This window comes from Dermacentor andersoni, chromosome 7, assembly GCF_023375885.2.
Source record: "Dermacentor andersoni chromosome 7, qqDerAnde1_hic_scaffold, whole genome shotgun sequence".
Taxonomy (NCBI): Eukaryota; Metazoa; Arthropoda; class Arachnida; order Ixodida; family Ixodidae; genus Dermacentor; species Dermacentor andersoni.
This window is the reverse complement of record NC_092820.1, coordinates 144682058-144698564: the sequence shown is the minus strand read 5'-3', so window position 1 is coordinate 144698564 and position 16507 is coordinate 144682058. Positions and strand designations below refer to the sequence as shown.

General features: G+C 43.3%; 1 long non-coding RNA gene across 1 annotated transcript; it reads left to right on the top strand.

Moving 5' to 3' along the window:
* Positions 1 to 7649: 7649 nt before the first annotated feature.
* Positions 7650 to 12339, top strand: LOC126533696 (uncharacterized). The gene is made up of 4 exons (XR_011895849.1): positions 7650 to 7957; positions 9154 to 9207; positions 10770 to 10960; positions 12051 to 12339. It is a non-coding gene; the product is annotated as an uncharacterized lncRNA (long non-coding RNA).
* The last annotated feature ends 4168 nt before the right edge of the window (positions 12340 to 16507 follow it).

The following is a 16507-nucleotide window of genomic DNA, read 5'->3' as shown; positions in this document are numbered from 1 at the left end:
ACCAAGAGAAGGGAAAGTGCCCTAGACGACTGCAGAAGACTACTTGGTGCGATGAATTTAGGAATTTTGTGGGTGTAGCCGCAGTCGGTTGGCGCAGGACAAGGGGTAATTGAAGATCGCTGGGAGAGAACGGGCATAATATAGGCTGAGGATGATGATGAATGAGGCGGAAATTTTAAGAGAAAAAGAAATACTTGTAAATGGTCTTGTGCTGCCGACGGCTTCGGGACCGACATTATTCTGCACCACCACCCCGCCATTGACCACGGCCGTAGACATGTGGTGACAGCTGTTAGCAGACCAACGTGGCCGTCACATGTGCGAGATAGACGGAGAATATTCATACCAGCCCCGAAAATCATTACGTCTCCACTTACACCAAACTGGCGGTTTGGAAACCGGTGCTATGGTTGTAAACCAGAGTCGTAGTGCCGTAGATGGCGGTGCTTGGTCAGTGCGATCGAGGCCCCCGCGAAGCCTTTCACAAACTATTGCCATTGCGCACATCTTTTGTTTCGAAGCATCATTGCATCCCAGGCCGTTTTCTTTTGGCGGATAGGTCGGCCAACTTGGGAAACAAATGACCACCGGCGGTGAAATTGTTTGAACCCCACCGCCTACCAACTCCGCAGTCAAAGTCACATTACTCGGCTACGGCTTGGTCACTTGCAGAAGAGTTCATGGCTGCTTATATATGTTTGTGTAGTTTCGTTTTGCAACGTTTTGTGGCCGTCGCTAAGCGGTGAAACATATGTCGGATTGATTGTAGAATGCTGGTAGCACTCAAAACATGACAACATTTATAAAGCGCATATCATTGTAGTTGAAAACTGGACTATACCCCCGAATTTAGGGGAGAAGATTGTTCTAATGCGCGATTATAAAGTATCTTTTTAGAGATTTTAGCGAACTTTTTACCTCTGAACCATATTTGCACAACTCATCATAGAACCATTTGGCTGCATGCGTCGCACCGGTAGTGTGTAAGTATCGTCTCACATGTGAGAGAGTTTACATAGACCAAACCGTTCAATGTATTGTCACGTGGTGGGGACCTTGAGGAACACAGTAGCAATACTGTGAACGACAAAACTAACTTTTATTAGGCGAACCTGTGCCCACAAAAGAGGCTACACTTATAGCACAACGATAGCGGCGAACACGGTCGGCGATCGTCGAAAATCTGATCAGCGGGTCAAGCGCGTCGGCTTTTTTACAGCAGTCGTCAAATGTTCCATACTAATCGTTGGGAAACGCGCGCCTTCCACAAAGTTCTACATTATTCGCGTCACGCACACATGCAATCAGATTACACAAGGTTCGGTCACAGACAGTGGATGGAACCATCGATAACATTCCAGAAGCTTCCCACACATGGAAGCGCGTCCTGCGCTGTGCGATAACATTTGTTAGGCGGTGAAACGTGTCGCCCGATGAAGACAAGTACACGTGTCAATACACCCCTATTAAAAAGCATCGACCCGATGCTGCACAAAAACGAAAGTAATAAAGAAGCACTAGTAGCAAAGAAAACAACAAAAAAGGACAGGTCGTCAGCGTCCGTCAAAGGGTTTAAGACGCACGACGTGGAGCACTTCAAATCGTGCGCGGTGCCGCTGTGAATGCGAAATGCCGTATTGCACGACCTCACAATCCAGTGCGCCAATACGTCGGATGATCTTGCAGGGTCCGAAATAGCGTCGCAATAGTTTCTCACTCAGTCCTCGTCGGCGTATCGGGATCCATACCCAAACACGGTCGCCGGGCTGGTACTCGACGAAGCGTCGTCAGAGGTTGCAGTGTCGGCTATCGGTCCTCTGCTGGTTCTTGATCCGCAGGCGCGCGAGCTCTCGGGCTAATTCGGTGCGTTGGAGATTGGTAGCGACGTCAAGATTCTCCTCGTCAGTGATGTGCGGCAGCATGGCATCGAGCATCGCGTCTGTTTCTTGCCGTAAACCAGCTTGAACGGCGTGATTTGTGTTGTTTCTTGCACCGCTGTGTTGTAAGCGAATGTTATTTACGGCAGGAAAGCATCCAAGGTGTTCAACGTCGACGTACGTTGCTAGCATGTCGGCGAGGGTCATATTCCTCCTTAAGACCATTCATCTATGGGTGGTAGGCCATTGTCCTCCTGTGCCTTGTCTTACTGTATTGCAGAATGGCTTGGGTGAGCTCCACTGTAAAGGCCGCTCCTCTGTTGTTGACAAGGACAAGGACAGCCAAATCCCCCAGGAAGCCCCATCAACCTCCGGGCTGGTGGGCGCAGGGGTCTTGCCTTCCAAGGCGGGACTCTCCCTGGTAACGTCTCGCTCGGAAGAACACGTGTCCGGCGCCTCACAAGAGGCGATGGACACCACACCTATCCCCACGGCGCGCCAAGCGCCTAAGGAGCGGCGAGGCTCCCTCGAGCGCTCCAGAAAGGGCAAAATCCCGATTACAGGGCCTCGAAAGAGCTCTGTAATCTAAGCACTTCCGTTTCCATACACACAGCACCTATTTACTTTCAACATGGATACACAAATCATTCAATGGAATGTCAGAAGTCTTCTTAGGAACCTTGATGATGTGCAAGAGATTATACACAAACACAAGCCAAAAGTGCTGTGCCTACAGGAAACACACCTAAAATCACAACACACAAACTTTCTCCGACAGCATGTTACTTTTCGCAAAGATCGCGATGATGCAATCGCATCATCGGGAGGTGTTGCAATTGTAATCCAAAAGAGCATAGCATGTCAACATTTACAGCTACGAACGGCCCTTGAAGCAGTGGCGGTTCGAATTCTTTTGCTAAACAAACTTATCACTATTTGCTCGATTTATATACCCCCACACTACAAACTAAGCAAACATGAATTTCAGTCCTTCATAGATGAATTGCCAGAAGCTTACGTTGTACTTGGGGATTTCAATGCGCACAACAGCCTGTGGGGCGACTCTCGTATAGATGCGTGAGGTCGTCTTGTTGAACAGTTCCTCTTCTCTTCTGGTGCATGCCTGCTGAATAAGAAGGCACCCACATATTATTTTCTCGCCAGCAGAACATTTTCATCAATTGACGTCAGCCTAGTTTCCCCGTGTATACTGCCTGAACTCGAATGGGAAGTTATGAACAATCCTTACGGGAGCGACCACTTCCCCATATTGATAAGAACATCTAAAGAAAACGAATATCCTCCACAAGCTCCTAGGTGGAAGATAGACACAGCCGACTGGCAGAAATTTCGAACTCTCTCTAGCATCTCATGGGCTGACTTCGTCTTTAGAAATTGATGCTGCTGTGGATTATCTTACAGCATTCATAATAGATGCCGCATCAAAATGCATATCTGAAGTAAGTGGTTTGGCATGCAAACCACGTGTACCGTGGTGGAACAGTGAATGTCGGACCACCCGTAAGGATCAGAACAAGGCGCGGGGGTTGCTGCGAGCTTCTCCCACCGCTGAGAATCTGGTCAAATTTTAAAAAATAAAATCCCAAGGTACACTCTAAGAAAAAAGAGAGTAAAAAGTGAGTCACGGCAACTTGACTCTCTTTTTTCTTACGAAGACCCATTTTCGCGCGGGTAGAGTCACAAAACAAGAGTCAACATTTGTGTGTGGGTCGTTTGACTCTTAATAGCACGCGAAGAGTCGTCGTGCAAGATCGCGACTCCTCTGATATTCGAGATGAGTCTGGCGAGAGAAAGATTAAAATGCAGGAGAAGAAATACCGGATAACGTCTTATGTTTTAGGCAGGCCCTCGGTTTCCTGTCCTGGCTGTAATGCGGTGTATCATTCTTTCGTCAAGCTTGTCATGTTCTGCAACTACATCGAACTCTAAATATCGATTTTCCTTGAACATGTTTGTTAATATCTCACACGCTGGCATCCTATGCTAAGGAATACCCAGATTTGTCAAACTGGATTCTGACCATAAGTAAATCTAAAAAATATAGCATTGGCTACTACAGAGAGCACAGCAACGAGATAACAAGTTCAGTATAGGCGCACTCAACAGTGTCGATTGTAAATGTAATTGCACTACGTAAAGTTAAATTTTGAGGATTTAGGTTCCAAAATCAAGATCTTGTTATGAGGCGCACGGTAATGGAAAACTGCAGATTTATTTTCAGCAGCTCGGGTTATTTAACGCGCACGGAATGCACAATATACGCGCGTTTTCGCATTCTGCCCCCATTGGAACGCGACTGCTGCGGGTGTGATTGTTCCCGTCACCTCGAGCTCAGCAGCGAAACACCAAAGCCACTGGGCTATCGGAGTGCGTTGCGTTCCGCGACCAGAAACAAACATTAACGTACGCAGCACTGCTTTTGAACCCCCTAGAAATTTAAAAAGAAAAATGTAGCAGTTTCCCCCCAATGCTGCATGAACCACTGCACGAACAACTGCACGAACCAAGGTTCGTAGTTTCATCACCTGAATAAACTGCAGTAAACAATCGCTTACTCCGTAAATTAGCAAGCACGGGGTCACACGCGCACGTGCAAACATGAACAGATTTCACTCAATGACCGCGAACACTCGCTGTCACAGGCTCGGCGTGATGAAGGGCGCGAACAGAGCGGACAGAACACTGCTGCTGCCTCATCCTTCGAAGCGCCTCCGAAACTTGAAATGGCGCAATAAAAGCGCCCTTCCCCTCTCCCCCCCCCCCTCCCCTCGCCGCTTTGCACCCATCGGAAATTATCTCCAAGACAGAGCGAGAGTGGCGCCAGACCGGGCTAGAGCAACGGCCAGAGGAGAAGCGTGCTAAATAAGTGCCTCCTTTCTCCGGCTTGCGCGCGTTTTATCACTTGACCACCTATAGATACTTGGGGCACCCATCCAGACACAATACATCTCGGCTCACCCTCGTACACTTCTTTTAACGCGCACAGCTAACGACGCAGGATAGGATCTTATCGCACTTGACTTTATGCGTAAGGTCACGGCAACACCGACAGATATATTTCGACGGTTGTGTCCATATAATTGCTATCGCAAAATTCGCAATAAATAGAAAATTTCACTAAGGACCAACCCCGCTGCTTCTCCATGTCGTGATATAGCGGTGAACGATAGTTCTAGAAAATGTGTTGCTAAATCTCCGCCAAATGACTACGCTCGCATTTGGTGATCGCGGCACACAGTCGCAAGAACTTGTGGAGAAAATACCGGAGTTCTGGCAGCTTCAGGTGCACTAGATCATTCAGTAACATGGGTGGCTTTGTAGTTCTACCTTACATCAGAGCAAACTGCACTCGACAGAAATCAAGGGCAGCCGCACCGTTATAGCTAAGCAAATTAAGGACAATTACGCCGCGTCTTCACACTTCGAGCACGCTCCGACAGCCCAGCGATAGATATTTCAAACACAACCACACTCGGACGAGCAAATTTTGCTTCTGCCAAGTGAACGTAGCGGGTATTTCAAGACGCGTGTTAAATTCATGGCTGTTTCATTCGTGAACATTACTTAAGTAACGTAAAATTATCAGTGAGCAAAACAGTTTTTATTTCAACGCAAGGAAACAAAACCGAAACTAGCGCAACTGTTTTGCCCAGTTGTGCAGACACAAAATGATCCAAAGCTGAAGCCGTCAATAGCATGACGCCATTTTTAAGTTGCGCTGCATCACGCGCGAGTACAGTGTTCTAGAAGGGGGCAGTGGGCTCACTGTCGTATCCCTGCGCCGCTCCGCCGCGGCGCACTCAGCGTCGACTCTCCGCATGCCCGCCAGGGGCGCTGACGCATGTTTCACCTGAAAAACTTCTCTTGCCTCGTGTTGCGGTTGCGGTGGTGCGCTCGGTACAGCTCGGTTGGTTCGGCGTTGTCGGCGCTCGACTGCAAATACCGCCGGCGTTGTATGCGTGGCAATATCTCTCTGTGCCTGTGCTATGCTTGGTGCTTGGCTCAATGTGCAGTATCTGTGCGTGAGAATGCCTGGCCGCCGTCGAAATTACTGTTTCGCGCCCGGGTGCCGGACTGGATACAGTCGTGCGAAGGATGCACCAAAGGCGTCTTTGTTCAGCGTCCCACATGATGAAGAACGGCGAAAGGAGTCAACAGCGACTGGGCTGCGTGTCACAATCTCAAGCACTCTAGAGCTTCTTTCGTACCTTACAAATTTAGGTTATTCGTATCTTATAACATCCCGGCTTAGTCAGGACCCTATTGAGAATTTGTTTGGGACTGTCAGACAAGCCTCGGGCTGTAATGATCATCCGACGCCCACCCAATTTCTCATTACGATGAACTGCATGTCTTTTCACAGTTTAGTGAAAACCGTGAGATATGGTAATGCGGATCCATGTGCGGTAGCTGCCTTGCTAAACACACAGCAGAGCAGCGCAAGTTGCTCTCCCAGCAACAACTTGTGGGACCAGGTAGGTGCTCTCATTGTTTCGGGGAATTTACCAGCCGCCGAAGAAGTGTTGTCTTCGGTCGATCACGACCAGCACATAGAGAGGAGCGACTCTCGGATAACTTACTATGTGTCTGGATATGTCGCACGAAAGTGCGTAATGAAAACCAACTGCCAGGATTGCATGAATGCGCTAACCGTGTCGCCCGAAGATGAGATTCCTGGGCTTGCTGCGTTGACACTGCACAGGGATAGAGGCGGGCTTCTCTACCCACGTGGAACACCTTTTTCGTTTGTAAAAATGCTTGAAGACATGTTTACTGAATGCTTCAGCAAAAAACAACTACATGCTGATAGCATCTTGGATGTGCTCAGTCTGGTGAAAGCAAAGTGCTCGCACAAAATTGGTTGCAGTGAGCATTCAGCCGAACTCACCAAGAATGTAATAAGCTTTTATATTACAACGCGGCTCCATTTTTTTACAAAGGGCATTAACTCGGAAAAACACGAGAGAAGGAAAACAGTCATGCACAGGAAGATCGCGAAAACTTCCTGAGGCAAGTCTGCAGGTGCATGTTTATATCAATTTGTAAACATCTCCGTTCAGCCTTCTTGTGCCTGATTTTTCTGGTCCACATTCCTTCCTCGTTTCTTTGTAAATAAACATTGCATAAATGTACCTGGATTTTATATTTCCTTTCTATATGCTGTGTCGTGTTAACAGTGCGAACGATGTCATGCATATAAATCATGAGCTTAACACTCGAAAAAGCGATTATGTAATGTTAAGTGTCGTGGAAAAAATTTTGCTTTGTAGCGCGCATTCCCGCTGCAGGCGAGCGATTACGAAAAAAAAGGCAATGCTAAAATTCTGTCCAATATGACTGCTGCATTAGCGAAACCACATTGCACATTTTAATAGCAGGAAATAAAAGAGGATCGTCCGTTGCTTTGCTCCCTCTATATGCGCTAATAGCCAGGCGCGTTCATCCGCGCTTCCGGTACAAGACATCGCCTACGCTCGGTAGATCAGCCACAGCGGCGGTAATTATTTTCTCTGTACACTGATAAGACGCACCAGAACAAGTATCGCGCATTGCACATCGTGAGTGTTGCATCTCTTTCGGGAACTGCAGCAATGCGCGGTACCCGTTCTACTCCGACAAGGCAGCGAGTTTCAGGTGACGCTGCGAACCGCGCCACCTGTCGGCGGCGACACGAAGTGCATCAAGCGCCGCCACCATGTGAGCGCACTACCTCCTTCTAGAACACTACGCGCGAGTACATTGTCGTTGAGTGGTTCTGAAATCGCTACGTTAGGGGCGACTGCAACCAGGCGTTGCGGCAAGTTACGGTGGGAGCTTCTGTCCGTGCTGTGTGATTGCGACGAGGGGGACCACCGCCAGCAGCAGCGTGTCGCCGATTTCGTCTTTGCCGACATCGAGCAAGTGTAGCTCGCCGGACCGTCACAAGCGCCCGAAGTGCTGCGGTTTGCGCTGCATCTTTCATTGTGATATGGGAGATCGCAACGGACAGAGACGACCAGATGCATACGAACGACTACCAGCGGGGAGTGACCTGTGCCATATTTCTCTTAACGTCTCAGGTAAGCATATCAGCTTTTGTTCCGAGTTTACAAACGGCGCGTACTCGGCCCTTCCGGTATGGCTGCATCTTCCGCCACGTTTCTCTTGGCAGTTCACAGACGTTTCTTAGGCATGCGTGCGCGTATGTATGCGGAAATACTACTGGCAGACGGAATCCTCAGGAGAGCATCTGAAATTATTGCAAAGCTGTACTGCCAGGAGAAACACCTTTCTTAACCACTCTAGTGACGAGTGGCCTGTCGCATCGAAAAATCCGTAGAATATCAAGTACTGCGTAACTTGAAGTGTAGATACAATATTCGCACCAGTGTGACTCTCGCTGGCGAAGACAGGTAGTCGAAAAGACAGCTTGTGTATTCTGAAGATTTACTAGCGCTTTGGGTATATTACGGCAAATAATGAAAGCGCAACAACGCTGTATGGCAGTGTCGGGCGATGTGGGAGCACAGATATTTTAAGAGCGGTAAAGCTCAAGCGAACAGACACAGCGCTTTAAAAGCGCTGAAACTGAACAAATTTTATGTGCATTTGGCTGTAAGTAGAAAACACATTAGCTTACAATTTAAGCCTATATATATAATGTATTATTTTTACGTAATCTTTATTTTCACAGTTGTAAATATTTAAAAGCATGAACTTGCTGCAGCATTTATATAGTAAATCCTACTAGGCTTACAAAACCTGGCTGTGTTATGTGGTGAAATTGTAATATTGCTACTCGGTTTTTTTATATTGAGTCCGGCGTTTTATGAAAAAAAGGATCCTCTTATTTGTAGTTGTATGTTAGTGCGTATATTTGCCAAGCAGAAATGAGTTGATTGCAAAGTTGTACCTTCCAGTGAGCTGCATATGAACCCAAGTTTATCCTGTCTTGGCTATTGTAATGTGCATACAACAATTTTAAGTATATACAGCTGTATTTGGCGTAGTCGCTGCAGCATATTTTGTAAAAGTAGAAGGCCATTTATTATTTTGCTGCTTCCATGCAGAAATACCTTTTTTCTTGTACCAAGAAATGCTGACAGTATTGAATGAAATGAAGTGTGGTATATTTTTCTACTAACTTAATAAAGGAAATTTCGTCTGCCGTGTATCAGATATTAGTTTACCTTCTTGTACTAAACAATGCGTTATGTCCTCGGCTACTGCTGTTGTCCTGTGTATTTTTATAATTTTTATATATATTTTATTTTAGGTATTCAAGAAATGGCAACAGCCAGAAGTCGCCATCTTATCCAGCACGTTATGGGTGAGACAAATTGTAGCAGGCACTTTTGCAATTCTCATTAGCATATGATGCTATCTGTTGTAATTTTTGTGTCCGCTTTCCTGTCTTTATGCCTTTTAGTATTGTTGTGCAAAGGGTAATAGTTTTACATTGAGACAGAGTAATCGCCCAAAGGGGAGACATGGCTGGAGAAGACAACACACACAAGCCTCCTTTGTCCGTATCTCTATGTTGCGCAGTTACTCTGTCGTTATCTACCAACAAGCCCAAATTCCTCATCAGCTACATTTACTAATGATCTGTTATTACAATTTCATTGACATAACATTGAAAGTACAGAGGTACACAGGAAGAGAGACTTGACGTGATGAAGAGCCATAGAACAAGGAGCATCGCTGGAGCCAATGTTTCGACAAAGAGATTTTTCTCAAAACGTTGGGTCCAGTGAATTTTCTTGTTCTATCACTATTTACGGTTAAAAGAAAGCAGTATTGCTCTTGCTCAAGTATTATGCATTATAGAATAGAAATTAGCTGGGTGAAATATCAGGAATGTCAAAATTCTTGTATATTCCAACGCTAGAGTGAAAGCCAGAAAAACAAGATGTAGAGAACCACATTGTTATTTTTCACTACCCAGTTTGGCCAGCTTCATTCCGAGCTTGCACTTTGTTGCATTAACGACCACTGGAATTCGTTAATTGAATTAGCTTGGTGATTTACTTATGTTAAGAGATTTTGTACTTGTATTAATGCAGCTTACATAATGCATGTAAAGAAATTTACAATAACATTTTAAGGTGGCAGGCTTGCAGTTGACTAGCAGATCACTTGATGGTATGAGCTCAGGTTTCAACCGAGCTTCCATGCACAAATCGGTTGCACATTTTTTTTTTCATTGTTTGTATTTTCATAAACTTAAAGGGACACTAAAGTGAAAAATGATTTCTGCTGCATCAGTGAATTACCATTCTACAACACCAAAAACACCACTCTTACAACGATAAGACGTTTGGCAAGCCACGAAAAGCGCAGGAACTAAATACGGGTGTAGACGCCTACTTAAGTTCCCGTACCTGGGGGCTGTGATGTCTTGGATTTTGATGGCATCTTCTAGGGCCTACTAATTATATATAGCGGTACAGATTGACTACATTGTGTTCTAGAGGAACCAAATAACAAACATGGGAAGTTTCGGGAACCTTTATTCAGCCAACACAGCCCAAATGCGAAAACATACTTTAGAATCCCTGACGTCACGCTTACGTACCGGCGCTGGGGTTTCGGCACGAAATTCAAATACTGATACTTGGGCCTTCATTTTCTCATCTAATAATCAAACTATTTTTTTGAAAGGACTGCCTGCAGGGTTCTCAAACAATGCTTCATTAGTCTAAATTGATTTATTGTTTCACTTTAGTGTCCCTTTAAGTACCGTTTCTTTTTTGGCGGGGTTCTAGTTGTGTAGTAGGACCTAACTGTTTGCCTTTATTTGTATTGGTAGCCATGTTACACAGACAGCTAAATTTTTATTGTAAATCGTGACGTGGTTGAACTACGAACATTTGTGCAAATTTGTTGCAGGTACACTCTGGCGGCTCCTACCCCTGCGTCCTACCACCACCCTGTCCCGACTACGTCCACTAGGGAGTTGGAAGCCTTTGGCGGCTTCTGCCACTGCATCCTGCCACCACCATGTCCCGACCACGTCCACTAGGGAGTTGGCAGCCTTAGTGATGATGCCAAGCAGGCTGACAGCAGACAGAAATATTCAGGTAAATACCTGTAATTAAGCTGAGTCTTTTTGAGTGAAGTGGCTTGTAGCCACTCAGCAATGAAAGAAGTAACTTCGAAGCAGTTTAGACTCTCTTCTGTCTGTGCAGGGATGCTCAAGTCTATGCATTTTGTCTTAGCTTCCAAGAGGCTGTGTGTATTAGACGAAACGCGATGCAAATTTTGAAACTACAAGAGACCAATGTAAAATTGTTTTCTTGTGTAACACAAAAACTACTTTGATAAAGCTTTACCAATTTAAAAACAATACAGTGTACTCTCATACATGGTATTTGGCATAAATTTACTAGGGCTGCCTCAATGGTAAGTAGGCCGATAAACGTACACCAAAACTGACTTCTTTTCCAAGTTCATCCTCCTCTCTCTGCTCTGCTGCATATTTTATCTTTCTGAAACCAGTTCTTGCACACAGCACAAGTCCTAAACACATGGATTACATAAATTTACTGCTTTTGCTGTAGGTCACTTTTGTGAAAATAAAGTTAATAAGCCATTTGGTCCATTTTTAATCGGCCATAATAAAATGAGCAGTGGCTAATAAGCAGTTAAGTTTTTGGTGTAAGGCCTCTCTTCATTGTCGTTAAAAATTTGGCCCTCTTAACGAAGGAACTAATTTTTTTTGGCTATGCCATCTTATGATGCATATTTGGTGCGTTACACAAAATGTGACATAGTGTTTACGCCAGTGAAATTTTTTTTTTGCTTTAAGTATTGTGTGAAATTGAGATTTGTTCTATATTGAAGGGCCCCCAGTTTTCAAAAAGAAATTCCAAGTGGTCATATGCCAGGTTGGAACAGCTGGCATGGAATAGCCTACTGACACAAATAGGGAGGGTCGTGTACACTTGATTTTATGTTAAGATACTATTATTGATCTAGAAAAGACAAAATGAAGGATTTCATCCTACAAGCAGCTTTTCACATTCATTTACACTTTTGCACATTTATATACCTTGAGTCTGGTGACTTGTGTCTGTTTTCATCATCTGCTATGTGCAGATGGTAAACTTCAGATTTGCCCTATGGTGCAGAATATTTTGGTGCTTATATATTTGAATCTGTGTTTTTCAGGTTGCCTTGAAATTTTACCCAAGCCATGCCACATACTCGGGCCAGGCCTCTTGTGAACTACGTATAACCAGGCTCAACGCATCACTGTCAAGTGAGTCCGGAGATCAAGGAAACCTGCTGTGCAACCATCGCGCAACACTTGGTGACCCCTCTACGTGTTCCATCTATCCAAACAGCATCACCAGCTGTTTCTTATCTTATCGATCACTTATCGAACCATGGATGAATGTTGGGGTGGAGTGATTTGAACAGACATTCTATTTGTCTCTTCAAATTCATTGCAAATATTTCCATTATTATAATTCATATGTTTCTTTAGTACCTAGTTTTTAATAGTTCCTTTCTCGTAGAGTTCTGACCATCAACTCCAGCTATTATAATGTATACCTGTCTTTATGCCCCGTTTCTCATAGTTCTTTTGTACTTGTGGATGTAATTGATAGGTTCTTAATTCTTGTTGTACAGAAGGCCAAAATGCCAACTTAAGGCATTTTTTCTTCCTTTTATAATCTACAGCACTGCAATGTGTTCAAGAAATGTAACATAACACAGGCTCTGGTGCAGGATAAATTTAAGAGCAATATAGAGTACTTATCTCAAGCACCCGTTATTTTTGAAAAACTCAAGGATATAGGAGCACAAGAAAGAAAATATTGATCTAGAGAAACATGGCTTCCCCTCATAAGTCTGGTAACAATGTGACTTCCCTTCACTGCAAAGATACTGGTACTCGCATGCAAGGTTTGAGACATGAAAGCTATGATACCCTTGGCATTTCTCAGTGCTTATTTGCCACACAGACGAATGTCAAAGGCAGCATAGGTTATATGCACTCATTGGTTGTATTACACCTTTTGAGTATTGCATTTCTCAAACACACAGGTTTACAGCAGTGCTTTAAATAGCAGATGTATTTCCTAATTTTCAGAATTTGTTAATGCAAGATTAATGCTACAGATCATGTATAAATAATTTTACGAACTATATGTCCATGTATGCATGCTTCTTCTGATGACGAAGCAGTGCCATGCGGTCGGGGGATGAATGTCTTTATTTCAGATTTAAACATTGGCTTCCAGGTCTGGGTTAGTCTCCTACACTGAGTATTCTAGGTCAGAGCCCATTTACTAGAGGAAAGTGAATTAAACTAGGAATTGTAAACACCAAAAGATCTTGTTCGGGACAATAATGTGACAATCAGCAAGGTTCTTTGTGCATTCATTTCCAAATTTGTGAGATTATATTTTGACTGGTTTCACTAACGCGAGAACAAATATTTGTTTGTTCTCACACTAGAGTTGGCTGCCCCCATTGCCACACAACCCCTCTACAGGCTAAAAATTCAGTGTATTAATAGGCTGTTTTTTGGTTTTGCGCACTCAGTGTTAAGGGATCCAAACGATGACATACAACAGAATGCAGAAAAATGGCTAAGGAATACAAGCAGGGCGTGGGGCTTTTTAGGCAGATGCGTGCATGTGCTATTTATAAAACTCCCTATGGTATGCCTGAAGGCATTTTCTAACCCTTTTGTAGAAACACTAACACCCACTTATTAAGGGGAAATGCTTCTCGAAACAACTTTTTTTAATTATTTGTACTAGAGGTTTGAATATACTGCCATTCATAGGGAGTTTTATGTAGATTTGAATTGTCATTGGTTTTTGTATAGCTGGTGTTTTTTAGTTATGTCCTACATAGTGGCAAAATATTTTTATGCGCACTTTCTTGTAAATATCTCCCAATTATTTTTTCAGGCTACAATTTTTGGTAATAATGGTATTCACTGCAGAAAGGGCTAGTACATGGCATTTAATAAAAAAGGTATGGGTCTGTAGATTTTCTGTCTTCAGCATTTGTTCTGTTCCACAGCTGTTTCTCGGAATCTGAAATGATGTACCCATCTCTTTGTTAGCGATAAACAGGGAAATCTGTCAGTATGTTTTGTTTAAAATGGAGCTGATCAACCCAATAGTTTGGCTATTTGCTAATTATAAATTACAACAATAATAGTACAGGACCATAAAAACAGATTGATGCTGAATAACAACTGTGCCCAGCTACATCCACACAGCTGTGCCACACAATGTGCATGTGTTCAGAAGAGCCAAATGCCCCAGAGAGAAAGCAAGAGTAACTTATTGTTTGTCATCTTGTAAAAGCAGATTATGCGCCAGATGTAATTTATGCTCGGTAAATGCATAAATCAGTCATGTGAGGTGTCTCACCTCAGGTTGCAAGTTCGAACTTTTTGTAATCTTGCTTGTTTTTATTTTGTTTCCTTTGTGAGCATGAGTGACTTAGTTGCCTTGGCACATATTGTCAAAACTGTTTCTTCACTGGGAATCGCAAAATTTCAATTACACATAATATTCCCAGTTACTAATATGGTAGACTTCGAGCTTAAATCTCTTATCTTTCATATGTTTATCTACCAAATAGTTTTATCATTCATTGAAATGTATCCATGCAATGCACAGTGGGAACGCAAATTATAAATATCTGTTCTTGCTTTCCACCCTGCTCTACAACATAATGAAGATACAAAGCAAAACTATAAGTTTGCAATTGTCCTCCATAACCAGAGTTTCGCTTAGAATTTGAAAAACAAAATTGACATCCTGCTATGGTGTGAGAGTTGCTTTGGGCACCAAGTGAACTGCGTAGCACCTGTGCTAGAGTACACAACAAAGCAGAAAATCGCACAAGATTGGAATGGCAGCGGTAAGTTAAGAACAGATGTTTTATTTCGCGCACCATTAATGTGGCTTATCATCTGCTCCTGTTTTATTTTGTTGGAACGCATACATTGGGAAGACAATTTTTTGTACCAATCTTGCCTTAGCGGGACACCAGAGAAAGGTAGAAATCAAGATCAGGTATTCACACTTTGTTGCCCACAGTGTATTATCTGGATGTGTTTCACTCTACAAAAGACTACTGTGGTAGATAATCATAAAGACAAAGACAAAAGAATTAAAAGTGGTATGTGTCAGTCATCTTTCCGTGACCTCCAGTGTTTATAGAAACACTTCTTTCTGTATATGTGCCAAGCCGTTGGGAGGCTTTACGTAACTCAGTCATGCTTTCCAAGTTAAAAATCGGAATAAGGACAATCACAAGAACATCATATGAGGGATTTGTAAATGTGGCACCTAATGTAACTTATTTATGTATGTGTTGAGGGTAGATTACAGCCAGTGCATAATATGCTCTTACAGGATAACTTGTGATGAGTAAAAAAAGCCTTCCTCACATCTTCCTCCTTGTTTCTTTTGGATCTTGGTGCACCATGTGTATTGTTACAGCTGCGTGCATGCAGCTGGGTATAGTTTATGTTTTCTGCTTCCTCCCTTGTCCTCATTATTCATGTGCTATCTTTGCCGTAACAAAATACAGCTACCTGTGCTACATATTTTGTCAGCGTGTTTGCATTATGGCAAGCTTTGTATTAGTGGTTATTGCAATCTGTGAAATTGTCTGTGTCAGCTATCATGCTTCGTCTTGGAAAAGTATGTTTGTCAACATAAATAAACAATTAGTATAAATGTTGCTGTATTTATTTTTGTAATATTATCTGTTGTGAAGCTTTTATACACTGTTGCATGTTGTATGACAGAATAAAATTGATGCACAACTTTTTAATGTGGTATTTTTCAGATCAATTTTCAACTGACGCTAACCCGCTCAAGTTGTGGGGGAAAAGTGCAAACAAGAGTACCATAAGGTAAGACAGCTGTTTTTACTGTTAGATTGGATTATCAATTGCCAACCAGTTGTTTTCAGCAAGCATAGTATAACGCATAGATTATGTAATCTAAGTTGGAATATTGTTTTTATTGCACTTGATTATCTGGGTCTCCTTTGTACATAGTGCATAGTACATAGTACATAGTACATAATAACACGTCTCGAAGAACAGTGAAATAGGTTTAACTGATAAATGTTTTGACATTAGAGACTTGTGCAGTGCGGAATTGAACTTCTACATGAGTTACATAATATTTTGGGGTCTCATTATGGTTCTGAGTTGCATTGGAGTGTCATGCATATGCACCTGCAGGCTACATATTGGATGTTTAAGACTGTTTTGCATGGTTGGCTATTGATTCCAGTTTAATAGTAATGAGAACTGTCTTGCTTTCATGGTGATTCTGTGCTGACTAATGCATTTGAATTTTCCAGAAGACGACAAAGGGTGATGAAATGTTAACTTTTTGTTGCTAACCTGCCATGTCCTTTTTGGCAAGTTTGCTATGGGTTCTTTCTTATATGTTGTCTTTTTACAGTAGTCATCTTGAGAACTAGCCGTAGTCGTGTGTACTTACAGCAAAAGTTGGCGACACATTTTTAAAAGCGGCTCGACACTGCCATCCGAGAGTCAAACAACTTACATGGATTAGTTATTTTACTCTATCTGCAAGAGTCCTGCACCACGCACTAAGGGTAACTTGACA